Below are 8,557 nucleotides of genomic sequence, written 5' to 3'. Positions count from 1 at the left end.
GGGGATTCTCAAAAAATGTCATCAAAACAAAGTAGGTAAAAAAAAAAGTTAAACTAAAGAGGGAACAGCAGTGACTTCTTAAAGTCAATTAGAAGAGCGATTAGATTAGTACAATAGAAAGACATTTAGGATTAAAATCCTTATTAGTTTCGAACCACTCCTATAATTTATCCTGCAGAAGCCACTAGTGGAAGCCAGAGTGGAGATCCAGACCACAGAACGCATCTTGCCCATCCAAACTGCCAAATTCTTACAGACCTTTGTCAACTCCAATTCAAAGGATGGGAGAACGTTAGCTTTTTTAAGTATTGTTCTGTATGCACGACCAATGCTAATGAAAATAAAACACATTACAATATATCAAGTATTTAATAAAAGATTTTTTAACTTTTTAACATATGGCTGTCAATAGTAATACAAGTCCTCTTCAGTGTGGAAGCTCATAAAGGACAACCTTGTAGTGAGAGCCACACTGTGGGCAGCGATTTACCTGCCCATCATGGGCCCAGAACCAGATAACTTGAGAATTATCTTCTTCACCTGGAAGAAAGAAAATGATAAAAGGTTATGTTTCAGTGCTTGAATTTATTGTACAACTACAAACTGAGTCCTTTAAAATTCACATTGGTGCCAGACTTCATCATGCTGCTGCAATATCCACCATTTTAAAAAATAATGGCATTTTCTCTTAGAACTTTCAACAACAATATACACAACTATCTGAACCTGAACAGGCATTGCTTAGGCGGCTGGAATATATGGACTTCTATAAATAGGTAAAGAGTGATTGCAGGGCCATTGGAATTATACAGTATATTTTTTTGTATTTTATACCAGTTTTCTAGATTCAATCCCTTTGAGCGGATTTCTGTGAGTTTATGGTCTTGTACATTATTCTAGATGTGTGTATGACCAGTATATCTAAACGTGGTAGTACCCCATATGGGGGTGTAAACTGCTATTTGAGCACACGGAGGGATCGGATGGGAAGGAGCGCTACTTGGCTTTTAAAACGCAGACTTTGTTTTAATAGATTGTGGACTCCATTAGCCAAGCCCCTGAAATGCCAGAACACCCCCCCAGTGACCCCATATTGGAAACTCCACTGCCTAAGGAATTCATCTAGGGGTGTAGTGAGTATTTTGAACCCACAGGTGCCTCACAGAATTTTGCGATATGGGGACATGGAACTAACATTTTAGTGGTAGAACTGTACATTTTTTATTAGCTGAAAGTTTGTCATTTACACAAGGGTTATTAGGTGAAACTGGACCCCATAATTTATTGAGCAATTTCTCCCAAATGCAGCAATGCCCCATATGTCATCAGAAGTTACTGTTAGGCCACACGTCAGGGCTGAGAAGGAAGGAGCGCTATTTGGTGCACAAGTTTTGCAGGTGACATTTGCGGAACCCCGAAGGTGTCAATAGAAAAACGCACAAAATGACCCCATTTTAGAAATTGTACCTTTCAATGAATTCATCTACAGCTGCAGTAACTATTTTGGCCCACAGGAGTTTGCTTTGCAACATACACGCCAGGCTTTTTTCCCCTTGAGAATTGCAAATCTGCCACTTAAATGCCCATACATTGTGCCCCCATACAGTGTAGTAGCCCCATATATTGTGCCCAGCTTGAGCTTATGGAGACATACACCCCGTAAATTGTTAAGTGCACTCTCCCAGCTACAATAATGCCAAACATGTGGCCGCTTACTGTGGTTTAGGCATAGGGGGGCTCAGAAGGAGGGGAATTTGGAAGCACAGATTTCACTGGATTTTATTTGATGGGTTGGGATCCGTCGCTTTTCAAGAGTCTTTGTTCTACCAGTAATGTGGGACCCCCTATGTTTCCAGTGACAGATATCCTGCACAAAACTCCACTCAGGTCTAAGTTAGTGTTTTATTGGTAATATTTTGGGGGACATCCCTTGTTTTCAATAGAAGGCTGGGATCATATTATTGTGTTCTACACTAAGCACTTACGCTGGAGTTTCCGTGTAAATCCTACAAAAATGTGATTTAGATGAAACCCCCCAATGCAACCGCTCTCCATAATGAGGCAGGTGGAGACACTTTGGACTCAGTTTGGCATCTGTTCCGGTGGTATCCATCTTGAGACATGCACAGAACAGTGGTCACCCACACTTGTGCGCTAAAAAGACACCTAAACTGATGGGACTTTGGTGGAACACAGACCAGATGGAGTCCAAAGTGACCACCTGCCTCATTATAGCAAGTGGTTCAGTTGGGGGTTCTATCTGAATCACATTTTTTGGGGAATTTACACTGAAACCCAGACGCAAGTGCTCAGTGGAGAGCACAGGATAAATGTGAACCGAGCCTTATTCAGATTATTGGGAATCAGAATGAACAAAAACAGCAGTAAAATAGTTTTTAAATTTTACGCAATTTTCGTGTGGTATAAGTGATAAGACTGCTTTATTATTCTGTTCAATACATTTACAGCGATGTCAGATTTATAAAAAAAAAAATTTTGGTCTACATTCTGAGAGCAACAACTTATCTGGCCAAGAGCTGTACGAGAGCTTATTTTTGCAGGAGGGGTTTGATCCTTTTTTAAGTACCATTTTGGGATACAGAACATTCTTTTGATCACTTTTTACACAGATGCAGGATGAACAAAAAAACAAAGAACAGCAATTCAGTTATTGGTTTTATATATTTTTATGTGGTTCACTGTGTGGTAAAAGCTATTAGTAGTAAGAATGATTTATTGTTTGGTTCAGTATGATTATAAGGATACCAGTTTTAGCTCTTTATGCTTTGCTACTTCTGCACACTAAAAACAATATTTTACAAACATTAATTTGTTTTTGCATCGCCATATTCTAGAAGCTGAAACTTATTTACCACAAGAGCTAGGTGGGGGATTTTTCTTTGTGGGAAAGTTAAGAGTAATTATACTTTATTTAATACATGCATTTTATTTAATCCTTTTACTTTAACCTAGTACCACTGTGGAACATGAACATTTCTCACCAATTCCTGGTCCCATACACTGCAGTACTCACGCAGTACTCACAATACAGTGCATGAGACCTGTTAGATTTTCACTGACTCAGTCTGTTAGACACTGCCATAAAGAGGGTCCAACAGGCCACTGTACCCCGAGGTCATCTGATGACCTCAGGGTGCAATGCAAACTATTGGCACCCACGATTACAATCGCGATGAGCAGATAGTGTTAAAGAGTGAGTATTCTCCCTTTTAACCACTTAGATGCTGCTGTTGTGATTGACTGTGGTATCTGATGGGTTAATTGGCATGGTGTACATATCTGGCACACAGCCCAAAGTGACATGTGCTCATGACAAATCTGTACAGCTTTCAGGGGTTAATCACCCTTTCTATAAGTTTTACACTGAAATGAAACGTGTAGCAAAGAAACTTACATATGCAGCCCACAAGTCTCTGCTTATTGACTGATGGCACAATGTGTGGATTCTCTTTGGTTCCTGCATAGGATTTTGGCTTGAGGACATTAAAAGGATCCTTAAAAAGACAAAATGAGTTGTAAGTGTTATACCACTTACTGGTGCATCTCACTGAATTAGAATATCAAAAAATGTATTTATTTCAGTTCTTCAATACAAAAAGTGAAACTCATTATATAGAGTCATTACAAACAGTGATCTATTTCAAGTGTTGATTTCTGTTAATGTTGATGATTATGGCTTACAGCCAAAGAAATCACAAAACTCATTATCTCAGTAAATTAGAATACTTTATAACAGCTTGAAAAATGTTTCCTCTTGACAATACCCCATAGAGAATCTATGGGGTTAAGGTCAGGCGAGTTTGCTGGCCAATCAAGCATAGTGATACTGTTTGTAAACCAGGTATTGGCACCTGTCCACACTGCCAGAAGTACCAAGTCCTGCAGGAGAATGAAATTTCCATCTCCAAAAATCTTATCAGCAGAGGGAAGCATGAAGTGCAATAAAGTTTCCTGGTAGACGGCTGCGCTGACCTTGGTCTTGATAAAACACAGTGGCCCTACACGAACAGATGACATTGCTCCCCAAACCATCACTGATTGTGGAAACTCCACACTAGACCTCAAGTAGCTTGGATTGTGGCCTCTCCACTCTTCCTTCAGACTCTGGGACCTTGATTTCCAAATGAAATGCAAAATTTACTTTCATCTGAAAACACCACCTTGGACCACTGAGCTACAATCCAGGTCTTTTTCTCCTTGGCTCAGGTAAGACGCTTCTGGCGTTGTCTATTGGTCATGAGTGGCTTGACACAAGGAATGCGACACTTGTAGCCCATGTCCTGGATACGTCTGTGTGTGGTGGCTCTTAAAGCAATGACTCCAGCAGCCGTCCACTCCTTGTGAGTCTCCCCAAAATTTTTGAACGGCCTTTTGTTAATAAGCCTTTCAAGGCTGCGGTTATCCCGATTGCTTGTGCACCTTTTTCTACACACTTTTTTGTTCCACTCAACTTTCCATTAATATGCTTGGATTCAGCACTCTGAACAGCCAGCTTCTTTAGCAATGACCTTTCGTGGCTTATCCTCCTTGTGGATTGTGTCAGTGACTGCCTTCTGGACATCTGTCAAGTCAGCTGTCTTCCCCATGATTGTGGAGCCTACTGAAACAGACTAAGGGACCCTTTTAAACGCTTAGGAAGCTTTTGCAGGTGTTTTTTATTAATTATTCTACTTTACTGAGATAATGAGTTTTGTGTTTTCATTGGCTGTAAGCCATAATCATCAACATTAAAAGAAATAAACACTTGAAATAGATCACTATGTTTGTAATGACTAATATCAGTTTCAGCTTTTGTATTGAAGAACTGAAATAAATTAAATTTTTGATGATATTCTAATTTTGTGAGATGCACCTGTATATGTAAAGAACACAAATGTTTATTTAAAGACACTGAACAAAATAATTTAGCAATGTCTTGTCATGAATCCAGATACACTGAGAGATTCCTGCAAAGGACTCATTATGGACTTTGACCTTAATCCACATTTGTATAAGAGGTCGGTCATTTGCTTTACTTCTCCTGGAAACAAAGGAATAACTGGAACAAGGCCTGAAACTCATGATAGGCACTGCTGTACTTACATGGTTGATCCACTGAAATCAGCACAATATATCCCATGCACAGCTATACAGTACATTGCCTAATCTCAGACCTGCACTATTTACCGTGTGTTGAAGCAAGAACACCATCTTATAAGAAGGTCTGGAAAGAAGCTGTCGTAGGACAAACTTATTATAATACTCCTGCCAGCAGTGATCAATGTAATGGAGGCCAAGTATGTCAACAGCAGGAGAAACCCTTCCTCCCCACTATGATGTCTAAAGTGATGGGTACATGGTTAGCACCCCATTCTGCTTTATGACATCCATATGCACTGAGGACCTGTGGAGAGGGTGCATGAGAAAGAACGTAAAAAAAGTAATCTGGTGGCATTACCCCTTGAGTTGTTGCCACATGACAGATGTTTGGAGTCCTTCACAGTGAGAAACAAGGTAGAACAAAGTTATTAAACGATGCTGCCAAAGTATCATTAAATGGGTTGTCCAGGGCCATTTTATTTTTACTTTGGGAAAAGGAAGCTGGCTGTCAACAGAGCAGAAGAGAAGAAGCTGCTCTGTTGACAAGACGTCCGTGGAAGCCGCTGAATCGCCAGCAGGAGCAGTCTGACCGCTCTGTGCTGGCAGAGACAGACAGTTAGCAACTACCTGCCTGTTAGTTTTTAGGTCATAGTAAAATAAATAAATAATAATAATAAAAAAATTCTTCTCATGCCTATTTGTGGATACGGCCATCATTCCTAGACTACATATCCCATCCTGTTTTATACGCTGGAAAAAGTATCCAGTTTCTCCTAGTTCCCCACTCTGTAATAGGGTCCTGGCTTCAAATCCCACCAAGGACAACATCTGCAAGGAGTTTGTATGTTCTCCCTGTGTTTGCGTGGGTTTCCTCTAATTTACTCCCAAACTTCAAAGACATACTGATAGAGAATTTAGATTATGAGCCCCAATGGGGTCAGTGATAATGTCGGTAAAGTGCTTCGGAATTAAAGGCGCTATATAAGGGATTAAATAAAAAAGCGCGAAGAAATAGGACCTGGGAAGCATGACTACAGAACACAGAAGTGACCAGATGTGTGTTCCCTGTGGCTAGACTGTCTAGCAGGTCACTAATAATGCCCCATATACACCGGGGTGTGACTAGCAGCTACACCAATAAAGTATAGGGGATGTCACCAGGACCCAAACTTTACATCACAAGCACAAGACCTACAGATGCATCTGAAGACGGGGACCCCTCTTCAGCCAGTTTCACTTTGTCCCAGACTCATCAAGTGTCACCAGGTTTCTACTGTAAAACCTGGAATCTCGCTACATTTTTGCACAACTTTTTGTTGCTGAAAGCAAATAGTTTCTTGACACATGTGTGTCCCAGCCAGCTTAGACAACTTTGAGAAGTGGGCAAAGCCAATGTTTGTTCCTCTAAACACACAAGGATATTAAAAGGTTTGTCAAAGACTTGACAACCCCTTTCTTAAAGGCTGTATTACCCGGTATAAAACAAACTCCAGTTTCACACCAGCGTCGTTCCAACAGTGTCAGCAATAGGTCTCCCGGTCCCATATGGAATAATCAGCAGCCGCTAACAGGCTGCTTCGCTCACACTTCCTGGAGATGAACTTTGGACATCAGAGGAAAGTGTGAGAACAGTGGCCCATTAGCAGCAGACTGGCTGCAGCACTCACACGGTATACAAATATCATGGGAGACCAGGGAGACCCAGCACTCACATTGCTAGAATGGCACCCGCACAGGAGGGGAGTTTGTTTCCATTTTACACTGAGGGATATAGTAAGGAGGGTTTGTCCACTACTTGGCACAATACAAGAAAATTGTAAAAAAAACAAAAACAAACAGTAAACACAAGGAGTAAGATATAAGTGTGTGAACATGGCTCAGCCTGGTCCTAGACGCACTCTAATGGAGGGGAGTAGCACTCTAATGGAGGGGAGTAGCACTCTAATGGAGGGGAGTAGCACTCTAATGGAGGGGAGTAGCACTCTAATGGAGGGGAGTAGCACTCTAATGGAGGGGAGTAGCACTCTAATGGAGGGGAGTAGCACTCTAATGGAGGGGAGTAGCACTCTAATGGAGGGGAGTAGCACTCTAATGGAGGGGAGTAGCACTCTAGCGTCCCCAGTTGTACATTTCAGTCTTAATTATCTTCATTAGGTCATATACCTCTCCCTTCTTCAAAGCGTTCAGGACTTTCCTCTCCAGGCCCGTCGCCTACTCCTCATCAGTGGGGATACCTAAACAGAAAAGACACAAAAAGGACAGATCATAGCAAGAATACTACAAAGAAAAAACAAAGTGACCTGAAAGTGGCTGATAACAGAGGACAATAGCCAGCAGAGCTGTGTGACAATTCAGTCTGTACAGAGGGTACAGTAGTGGAAGTGTAACCTGTGCAGGGGCTTGGCAGACCCCGTGCACAAGGTCACAGTCCTGGGTGTCACCTGCTGTCACTGGAGCAGTGAGTACGTGCTGATGGGCGGCGCACATTACTACACTGCTGCAAAGTCACGTACACTGTCCCGTCCTATGCCCTTCACAGGGGACACCGCACACTCCAGCCTCACACCTAGTAATACACAGCAGTCCTCACACCACACACAGGAGGCCACTGTCCACCATGGCTGTCATACCCACCTCCAGCGCTCATGGCTCTGACGCATGGTCGGCTGCGGCACACGGTCCCTGCACTCCGGGGCACAGCGCGACGGACGAGCTGAGAAACCTCCAAGAAGCCATGACTGCTGCACCTCACAGCCGACAGCTGCCACTACAGCGTCCAGGGGGCGGGGCAGTGCGCATTTATACCCGGGACCATACCAAGCGCATAGCGGAGGGGTGCACCGTAACAAGGCAGCGAGCAGAGAGGCCGTGTCATCTCCGTATATGGCCGTAATGTGCTGTACCCGCGGGGTTATTGCTGGTGCTTAATTACCACATGTAAAGGGAGTCAATGACAGGTGGAAACGCCATTTGTTCTCTAGTAGTAGCCGCCCAATAAAAGTGACCTCATCAATGGGAAGAATTGTTTATAAAAAGCAGCAGCTTTGTGATTTACTTGTTTTTAAAAAATCCTTTTCATTCTCAAGGAGAGGAGGAATTTTAGTTTTGTTTACTGCTCGTTGCCTAGGTTACCGGCCACTGCTGTGCTAGGAGTGCAGCGCTTACAAGCTGTTTTCTATAGAGCTTGTACACACTGATTTGAGGCTGCCCGGATTTAGTACCCTGCACTCTCCGGGGCTGCAGCGGTAAAGATGCCTCATGTGTCAGCATCGGAGGGCGCACCATTTGGGTTCAGCAATGCTACATTGCCACATGTCTGACCTGTCAATCAAGCAGGACAGCATCAGCCACCCGGCAACCAGAAGTCGGGAGGATGGGGATCGGGGTGCTGAAGATCAACGTGGAGACAACCTCTTTATTATCTACCTTGAGCGAAGTTCACACACAGTTTTCTACA

The 8,557-nt window shown here is 42.7% G+C and overlaps 1 pseudogene; it reads right to left on the bottom strand.

Moving 5' to 3' along the window:
* Positions 1 to 350: 350 nt before the first annotated feature.
* On the bottom strand, positions 351 to 8,126 carry LOC141245904 (cytochrome c oxidase subunit 5B, mitochondrial-like; annotated as a pseudogene).
* Positions 8,127 to 8,557: the final 431 nt, after the last annotated feature.

The sequence above is a fragment of the Phyllobates terribilis genome, unplaced genomic scaffold, assembly GCF_046119375.1.
Source record: "Phyllobates terribilis strain yellow unplaced genomic scaffold, ASM4611937v1 Scaffold_2296__1_contigs__length_145194, whole genome shotgun sequence".
Classification (NCBI taxonomy): Eukaryota; Metazoa; Chordata; class Amphibia; order Anura; family Dendrobatidae; genus Phyllobates; species Phyllobates terribilis.
The sequence above is the reverse complement of the archived record's forward strand: the minus strand, read 5'-3'. Positions and strand labels throughout refer to the sequence as shown.